Source organism: Rattus norvegicus, chromosome 1 (genome assembly GCF_021556685.1).
Source record: "Rattus norvegicus strain SHRSP/BbbUtx chromosome 1, alternate assembly SHRSP_T2T, whole genome shotgun sequence".
Classification (NCBI taxonomy): Eukaryota; Metazoa; Chordata; class Mammalia; order Rodentia; family Muridae; genus Rattus; species Rattus norvegicus.
The window spans coordinates 194,189,788-194,200,000 of record NC_141534.1 but is presented as its reverse complement, the minus strand read 5'-3'; the positions used below and the strand labels follow the sequence as shown (position 1 = coordinate 194,200,000).

At 41.8% G+C, this 10,213-nt stretch overlaps 1 protein-coding gene across 6 annotated transcripts in view; it reads right to left on the bottom strand.

The window, feature by feature from the left end:
* The window catches only part of Sgf29 (SAGA complex associated factor 29), a 33,485-nt gene extending 23,924 nt beyond the window's left edge, over positions 1-9,561 (bottom strand). For 2 of the 6 annotated variants that reach the window (XR_015686254.1, XM_087659614.1), the window contains exon 1: positions 9,493-9,557. The gene's annotated coding sequence lies outside the window, so the exon portion shown is untranslated. Of the gene's footprint in view, positions 1-9,396 lie in introns of all 6 variants that reach the window. The other 4 variants (NM_001398753.1, NM_001398755.1, XR_015686248.1 and 1 more) reach the window with 3 other exon arrangements.
* Between the last annotated feature and the right edge of the window lie 652 nt (positions 9,562-10,213).

Sequence of the window (10,213 nt, the reverse complement as noted above, 5' to 3'; positions counted from 1 at the left end):
CTACTATAGAACAATATTACTTTGTGGCTTTAAGAGCTTAAGACAAAGTTGAGGAGCCCAGGTTTACAAAGATTATACAAGACTTAGAAAAGGCTTTACTGATTTTTCCTCCCAAAGATTAGTCTCGGCTATAAACAAAGTCACATCAGAACCTGAAGCAAAGCAGTTAGTTGATAGAGTCTGAAGTCCAAATACCAAGTGTGAAAAGTGTCTGAAAATCTGAATACTGAATATAAAAAGCTTATTAGTCCATTAAAGGCGTAAGCACTGCCTATGGATAAGGTTATAACCAACACTCGTTCTAACGTGTACCACAGTAATAGGTCAAGATATAGCTAAAGGCAGAGGTCTCCAATATCAAAATTGCTTCAATTGCTGGAAATACAGTCACTTATAAAGAGACCTAAGTGACTGTCACCAAACCAAAAGCCTCAGATCTTAAAATGCCTGGTGCATTAACTGAGAGAAATACAGTACTTTGCATTGGAAAAGCAAACAAACCATTTCTAGGGGCAACAGTTTTCCTAAATCTCAAAGAGAAAGGCGGTTGGGGATTTAGCTCAGTGGTAGAGCGCTTGCCTAGGAAGCGCAAGGCCCTGGGTTCGGTCCCCAGCTCCGGGGGGGGAAAAAAAAAAAAAAAAAAAAGAATCAAAGAGAAAGGCTTTCTGGGGTGTCTATTCAACGTGGCAAAGGCTACCATTGGGTTCAGGAATACAGAGCCAAAAGAGATACTCAAAGTAATTTCTTAATGTTGGGAAATGGCCTTGGAGGCTTGGCTCAGGGCCCTGAAGCAAAAAGCACCAGTCATTTCAGCCAAGGAGTAACATGCAGGCTGAACACCTTCACTTAGCACTGGAGACTTCATGCACACTACTGCCGGGAGCAGGGGCTCTAGACTTGGCCATAGACTGGACTCTATAAAGATGTGTTTGTGTTAGCATCAGAATGGAAGCCAGTAAAGTTTTGCATTGGGGACACAAATTTACTTCTATCTCCACAGGAAATGAAAAGCTGTAGATACCATCAAAATTGATAAAACATTAGAGAGCAGCAGAAAACCTTGGTCACTGACCTGAATATTTAATTGAAAAATGTCTCTGTTTCATTTCCCACAATTAATGGCTTAAAACAGAAGGGAGGAAATGTGAAAATTCTGATTTTTTTTAAAATACAGAAATACTATAAAAATATGTTTTTATTTTAATCCCAGGCATGGGATATGGGTACTTTTTCGAACTGACTGGAGCAGCCCACTATGATTTACCTTGTACTTTTGCAGAAGCATGGTTTTGCCAGCAATTGTGGGTACATAAATTCAAGGCCAAGGGGGGAGAGGGGTCAGGTTGCTGTTGGTCCTTTATTGAGGTTGTTTGCAGTTTGTTAGTAGCCGTGGTCAAAAGTAGTCAAAGAAGAAAGAAAAGGAAAGAAATTAGATTCAGGAATTTTCCTGGGGTTGGGGAAGATAAAGGATGGGAAAAGAAGAACTCACAGAGTAGCAAAGACTGCCAACTTATCCTACGCCTCGGAAGGAATATATCTGCATCTGCACACCACTGGGCTCCTCAGAATCACAAGTTCAAAGCTCCTTCCTGCCTACTTGGTCCAAGCAGCATAATGTCATCAATATTGTGAACCAATGTAATATTTTATGGAGAGATAGAAAATCAAGATTCCCTTCTAAGTTATGACACTGTTAAGTGACAGCTGACTCCATTTTTCTTTTTAGTTAAAACAATGTTAGACTTTGATCATATCCTTAGCTAGGGGTCAACTTTCTTTGGTTGCTGTTCTTTCTCAATACCCTTGTGAATTACACATTATAAATTGTTTCCATTGTTCTGAGAATTGAGTGACCATAATGTTTCCTGGTATGTTAATTGTCTGTCCATAAATCCCTAACAGGTAACTTTCTCATGATCATAAAAATAACTGCAAAATTCCAATTTTTAATTATTTGCTCATTTGCCATAAAAAGGACTTTCTGTTTCTGGTCTGTGCCTATTCATTCTCCTACCAAGGAGAACTGCAAGTTTGGCCTGGTCATAAAAATAAAATTTTTCCTTGCAACATCTTGGTGTTAGCTCCTGATTTTTGACACCATAACAACCCAGGGCTGAAGAGTTAATACATCCCTGAGGTAAAAGTGTAAAGGTATATTACTGGCTTGCCAACTGAAAGCAAAATTGCTTCTGGTGGTCCTTATGGCCATGTACCGAGAAAAAGGCATTTGCAAGATCAATAGCTGCATACCAGGTACCAGGAAATGTGCTAATTTGTTCAAGTAAGGTCACTACATTGAGTTCTTTCCTTCAAGAAGACAAGACCCAAGGGATCCCCCAAACACCTGCCACACTATGAACCCAGAATGGACTTAAACTCAGTTCTGTCTTAGCCTCCCAAGTGCTGGAATTACAACTATGTAATATCTGTTTTCTAAAATAAGATCTTTATACCTTTCTGGGCCCCTTAAACTTTCAGGTTAAAGTAATCCACCTAGCTCAGCCCTAGAGGAGCCAGTATTATGTTGTGCACCACATGATGCAGTTTACACAAGCTTTTACATTGATGTATATTTTTATTTTCCAAGTCTATTTACAGGAGTGGAATTGGCTCATTTGTGTCTAGTCTTCAGAACAGCCTGACTGTTTTCACAGTGGGTGTGCCATTTTACTAATAGCAATGAGATTCTAGAATGTCTGCATCTATGCTGACATTCGCTACTGTCCTCCTAGTCTGATATGTATTGTGCCATTGTTCTGTTTTGTTTGTACAGTGTAAGGACTCAGGTAATGACATGGGCCTTGCACATACGAGCCAAGTACTCCACCACTGCACTACTCCTCTTGCCCTGCTTGCTTTGATTTGCATGTCCCTAGTGGCTAATGATAATGGAATCTACTCATGTGATTAGTTATCGTTTATATTACTTTATTTTGGCAAACTGCCCCTTTTCCATTTCTGAGTCCAGTTATTTCTCTTTTTATTACTGAACTGTGCTCTTGGAAGTACATGTCTTAAATATTTAAGAAGTATAATCTCTTTTTTCCTCCAAACTGAGTCTTGGAGACATGACTTCAGCAAGGTAAAATGTTTTTACAACAGGATTTTTTTGTTTGTTTTGGGAAACAGGGTTCTTCTAGTTATCCTAGTTATCCTGGAACTCACTCTGTACATCAGGCTGGCCTCTAATTCAGAGATCTGCCTGCCTCCTGAGTGCTAGGATTGAAGGTGTGAACTAAAATGCACGACACTATTTTTAATATTTATTAAATTGTGTGTGTATGTGTGTGTGTGTGTTTGTGTGTGTGTGTGAGAGAGAGAGAGAGAGAGCACGAGCATTCGCACCACATGCATGAAAGAGCCTTCAGAGATCAGAGATCAGAAGAGAAGTCAGATTCCCTAGGATTGGAATTAAAGACAGTTGTTAGCTACCATGTGAATGCTGGGAACAGAACCCCCGGTCCTTGGCAAGAACAAGTGTTCTTAACTGCTGAGTCACCTTCCCAGCCCCATCACATTACTTTTAGCATCGCTGGATCATTCAGTTTTCACATAATGAAGAATACATGCCAGAAAAAAAGAGGCAGGTATAGTGGTATACACCTCTAATCCCAGCACTCCAGAAGATCTCTGTGAGTTCAAGGTCAGCCTGGCCTAGAGCTAAAGTAGGACCCAGTTGCAAAAAGTATAAAAAGTCATGATGGTTTGCATATAATCCCACACACAGGAGGCAGGGACAGTAGTAACTTGACTCCAGGGCCATCAGGGGCTATTAAAGAGCAAGACCTTGTCTGAATCTATCCCCAAAAGTCAAATTTCAAAAAGTGTGAAATGTTTAGTTATGGGGCTGGAGAGATGGTTCAGCAGTTAAGAGCATTTGCTGCTGTATTAGTTAGGGTTTAATTGCTGTGAAGAGACACCAAGACCATAGCAACTCTTATAAAGGAAAAACACTTAACTGGAACTGGCTTACAGTTTCAGGGATTCAGTCCTTTATCACCATGGTGGGAAGCATGGCAGCATGTAAGTAGACATGGTGATAGAGGAGCTAAGAGTCCTACTCTTCATCTGCAGGCAGCAGAAAGGGATTGTATCTCAATAAACACAGGCTGAGCATAGATATAATTCACTGTCAGTCTCCACAGTGACACACTTTCTCTAGCAAGACCACACCCCCTAACAGTGCCACTCCCTATGGCCAAGCATTCAAACATATAGTCTATAGTCTATGGAAGCCCTATCCAAACCACCAAAGCTACTCTTGCAGAGGAGCTGGGTTCAGGTCCAGCATCCACAGGACTGCTCACAACTCTACCTCCGTTCCAAGAGATTAAGACATCCTCTTCTGGCCTCTGAACAAAACACACATGTTATATATATATATATATATGTATATATATATATATATATATATACACACACACACACACACACATACACATGTATATGTATACACACATACACACACACCCATATATATATTTATGTGTATGAATACTCATACACATAAATATATTACATATATAATATATATAAAGTAAAATACTCATACACATAAATAAATCTTGGGAGAGAAAAAAATCTAGCTGTGCTAGGCATGGTGGCATGTGGTTTTAATTCCAGCACTCTGGAGAAGGCAGGCAGGCCTCTTGTGTATTTGAGGCCAGCCTGGTTTACAAAGCAAGTTCCAGGTCAGTCAGGAGAATATAGTTCAATGGCTGACAAGGAAGACTAGTTCAAAAACAATATTTTGTATTATCTAAAATCATAGGATGGAGTGAATCAGGAGCTAAGAGTAGAGAGGACAGGGATAAATATAAGAACTATCATTTATGAATGGAAGAACAATTAGCCTACAGTTGTTGCTAAAACCTTAGGAACTAGTAGGAAAAGAGGCTACCTGCAAAGTGGGAAAAAAAGGGAGAGGAAAAGGCCATAAGAGCTACCAGAAAGAAGGTTCAGAGCAGTCAGGTGAGCTCAGAATCGGACCCTAGGAAAGCACTGTTCTCTGCTGCTGTAAGTGAAAAGTTACGACCAAGTAACTCAAAAACACCAGTAAAATTGGGATTTGGTTACAAGGCTGCAGATTCCAGCCTATATCCTTCCTTTGAATTCAAGGTTTTTTTGCAATTCAGCATTTCCCATAGGAAAGGAAATCATAGAAGAAACATTTTGTCTCCTGCAAACTGCTACTGACACTATGGTTACACAGAAGCTGAGTCACTGTAGCAATAGTAGCTTACCCAACCTGTGGTTTGAGTCCTAGAACCAAAAAAAAAAAAAAAAAAAAAAAAAGTATACACACACACACACACACACACACACACACACACACACACACACACACACACACCTACCTACCTAGTGGCTAATTTTACGTGTTAAGACTACTGTACTACAGTTAGAAAAATATCATTTTTAGGAGTGCATGTGAGGATATTTCCAGAAGTAGTTATCAGGCAAATTTCAGGTGTCAGACTTACAGGTCTAAATTGGACTGACTTTGGCTTTTCTAGGCCTCCAGCTAGTAGATGGCAGACCACAGGACTTCTCAGCTCCATAATCCTGTAACCTGACCCATGCTAACACACTCTTTCATGTATCTTGATCCTACTGGTTCTGGTTCTCTAGAAAACCTAATGGGTGGGGTGGGAGTGGGGAGCTGGAAAGATGAGTCAGTGGTTAAGGCACTCACTACTGTTGTAAAAGTTCTGAGTTTACTTCCCAGCACCCACATGGCAGCTCACAACTGCCTAATGCTGTCTTCTGATATACAGATGTATATACAGAAAAGTACATACATAAGATATATAATATATATGTATATAAAACAGCCATTCTTTTCTAAGCACTACCATGTATCAACTGCTTGTATGAAGGTCATTTTCCTAATAACCCTGAAAAGAACTGATCATTTAGCACTTGCTGGAAACTGAGTCTGGAAAAACAGATTATCAAGGTTCACAAGCAGTAAGTGGCCAAGATGGGGTTCTAACTCAGTTCTGTGTGACTACAGCCTAAGCCTGAATACTCAAGCAACCCTTAGGGGCATCTATATCCAACTCACAATGGTCAATGTTCACCCAACTACCTTCCACCTGATAGGCTGGAACTACAATTTGAGAGATACCAACAGTATTGTTCAACCCAATCCAACTTGTGGGCTGGAGAGATGGCTCAGTGGTTAAGAGCACTGACTGCTCTTCCAGAGGTCCTGAGTTCAATTCCCAGCAACCATATGGTAGCTCACAACCATCTGTAATGAGATCTGATGCCCTCTTCTGGTGTGTGTGAAGACAGCTACAGTGTACTCACATACATAAAATAAATAAATAAATCTTAAAAAAAAACAAACAAACAAAAAAAAAAACTTTGTAAGAATCTCCACACACGGGGTTGGGGATTTAGCTCAGTGGTAGAGCGCTTGCCTAGGAAGTGCAAGGCCCTGGGTTCGGTCCCCAGCTCCGAAAAAAAGAACAAAAAAAAAAAAAGAATCTCCACACACATTTAGAAATCTGTAGCGATAGGGGTATCTATGTCCCTACTTCTAGCTTCAGAAAGTTGGGAGTAAAACCAAGGATTCACCTGATCTCTCTGACTAATCATACACACTACCCAGGATAACCAGAGTCTACACCTTCTTCACCCCAAACAAGCACACACTCTTCCCTGTTCTGTCTGCCTCAAGTGCCCCTGATCCTTCTCTTCTTCCCTTCTAGGTCACTTTAACTTATTCAACTTTCAAGATTTAAATCACAGTCTACAGCCTAGTTTACAGAACAAGTTCCAGGACAGGCAGGGCTATACATAGAGAGAAACCTGTCTCAAAAAATAAAAATTTAAAAATTAAAAAAAAAATTCAACAAGTTGAGCTTATCAACATTGCAACCCAAGAACATGATATTTACATATGAAGCTGGGGGAGGACAACACAGCTCCCAAACAGCCACAGGCTCCTCCATTTGCCCTCGTCTATGGCCAATCACAACTTCAGGAAAGTGCCTAAGCACTGCATTTAAACTTTATTCTTGTTTTGTTATGTTTTTATTGTTGTTTTGAGACACAGTCTTAGTATGCAACTCAAACTGCCCTGGAATTTACACCTGGAACTCCCAGAGATTCATCTGCCTCTGCTTCCCCCGTGCTGGGATTAAAAGGTGCGTGCCACCATACCAAGCTTCTTTTATTGCTTTAGGGGCAGGGTCTCACTGTGCAGTTCAGGCTGACACTGAACTCACATTTCTCCAGCCTCAGTCTTCACAGTAAACTTCTGTTCTTGCACCTGTCACTCATGTAAATGATGAACTGCTTCACTGACAGCTCTCCTACCAGATGACAAGCATGGAGCATACAGGCTGCTACTCTAGATATCTTTCTGTTCTGCCGGGCCTTGGCACATACTGCTGTCAAATCAGGTTGCTGAATGGAGCTGAGTCCTGAACACCCTTCAAGCAGTCTTTCAACTTAGAACACTGAAACGGGTTTGAAGCTGAGCTACTCAAGGTCTCCTCTGTCTCCATGTTAAGTACTAACATCTTCCGTGAGAGACTACCTACTTCCCCCATGCAGAAAAGAGAAATTATGCCCTTTCATAATTCCATTCAGCAGCATTTACTAATTACCTAAGACATAAGGGATATGCAGTAGTGAAAGGACAATGCAGAATGGACACATATTAAACAAATAGAGCCACATGCCAAAGAATACATCAGAAAAAAAAAAAAAGATTGAACATGATGTAGTCCCATGAGATTATAATGCTCAAAAAGATGTATGAGATTATAAACCCAAAACACTTTCATCACCCCATTATTTCTTATTAAACATTTATTTATTGAGTATGGGTGTACATATGCCACAGTGTTTACTGGTTTTCTTCTTACCACATGGGTCATGCTTAGGTTGTCATGCTTAGTGACAACTTCCTTTACCCTCTGAGCCTCTTCACTGGCCCTCACCTAGTATTTTACTGAACTGTTTCTGTATAGATACTCAAATACTTTTCATTTTGTGGAAACCACCTTTATAGTATTTGCTGTAGTAACATGCTACATATGGAGTGGCAGGCTATGCCATGTGGACTTGGTGTGTAGTAGGCTGATAATCTAAGCTGTGTAAGAGCACCGTGTCCTGTCTTAGGATAAACACCTCCCAGTGCATTGCTCCCAGTGCACCCCCTTCAGCATGCAATGCACACATCCCATGTATTTACTCTCGGGATGAAAAAGCACTGAAGCACATGACGGCTAGTTTTAACTTGACATCTAAATCACCCGGGGAAGCTGGCAGTGGTTGCACACTAATACCAGTACTTGGGAGGCGGAGGCAGCTGGATCTCTGACTTCAAGGCCAGCTTGGTCTACAGAGTGAGTTCCAGGACAACCAGGGCTAGACAGAGAAACTTTGTCTCTAAAAAAAAAAAAAAAAAAAAAACAAGGGCTGGAGAGATGGCTCAGTGGTTAAGAGCACTGACTGCTCTTCCAGAGGTCCTGAGTTCAATTCCCAGCAACCACAGAGTGGCTCACAACCATCTGCAATGGGATCTGATGCCCTCTTCTGGTGTGTCTGAAGACAGCACCAGTGAACCTATATAAAATTATTAAAAATATGTAAAAAAAAAAAAAAAAAAAAAAAAGAAAGTTGAGTGCACCAAAATAAATTTTATTTATTTAAAGTGTGAAATAGACAATGCCCAGGGAGTGAACAGAAAAAAGGCAAGATTAGGGTTTATGTATTCTGAAGGTACGAGCATTAAAGATGAAGAAATGGAAGCAAGAGTTCTTTAGGTTAAGAGAGGACCGAGGCAATGAAAGAGGATGCTACCAAGCCATTATCACTGAACTTGGGAATCCAGAACTCAAGGCGGCTTTGACAGAGCTGTTTCTGTGAGACAGCATGAGACAAGGCCTCCCTAGAGAGGCAGGTGAATGTGCTAATGAGTAGACGCAGACGTCCTAGGATACATGTGTCAGCCGACAGATGAGTGAGCTACAGAGTGGATGAAGTTACTGTTGTGAAAATGGACACCTTTAGGGCTGTGGAGTCTGTAATCTCAGCACTTGGGATTGAGGGAGGACTGCGATCTCACGGCCAGGCTGGGCTACAGTGTCCCTCTCAATAAGAAAGTAGTAAACTGTGCTGATGTCTGGGACCAAGGACCTCACCAGGTGCCGGCCTCTAGACTAGTCAGCTCCAGCGGCTTCCCACCTCTCCAGAGATGTAGGGCGCACGCGCAAACCCCAGGGCGCCGGCTCCCACAGCCCGCCCCCTTCCCCGTCCAGGGCGCGTGCGCGTTTCCGCAGAAGCCGCCTCAGAGAGCCGGGCGCCGGGCAGGAACGCTGGCCTTTCGTTCCCGCGCTGCGTGGAGGTACCTTGCCATGGCCCCGTCCCACCTACCGAGCCCAGGGAAAAACAGCACGTCGCGCTGGTAACTGCGATGGCGGGAAGAGCGAATCACTGGAACGTTTCCTCACACGATAGTCCCGCACTTACGTTCGAAGGTTCGCGGCACGTCAAGAACCACACACGCTGTTTCTCTTATGAGCGCGGTCGAGCGCGGAGGACTCCTCTGCGCATGCCGGGTACTTCTCTGTGACGTGCTGCATTGCACCCTGGGAAACGTAGTTCTTCGATACTTGTGCCTTGATGTACTCAATTTATTAGGTCAGAGTTCTTGTTTGTTTTTTATGTCCCTCGAAAACTTTCATATAAATCAAAGGACCAGAAAAGCATGTGTGAAGCCTCGCCTAACATGTGGGAAGTGATGGGATCGGATCCTTAGCACCAGAAGAAAACAACAAAACCACTTCAGATTATTGGGGATAGGGAAGGAGGGCCCCCAGGAAGCATATGAGAATTCTGTACTTTAAGCTAAAGTTTGCTGTGAATTTAAAATTTATCTAAAAATACTTTTAAATTCCAAATAAGCAGTCTTAGGTTTAGAACTCATAATTTACAGAATCTTCCCAGCAAATAAAAAATATGGACATGCAAACATTTAGCTATAAAGGTATTCTTTGGATGCCTACTTTGTGGATTGGGCAGTTAATGCAGTGGTAGGACACTTGCTTAGCATGGTTCTGGTCTCAATCCCTAGGGACTACTTCCACTCCAACTATCTATCCTAATGTATCATACATAACACCTAAAAAGTCAATATGGTTTGGTGGTTAAGAATACTTGCTGCGGGCTGGAGAGATGGCTCAGTGGTTAA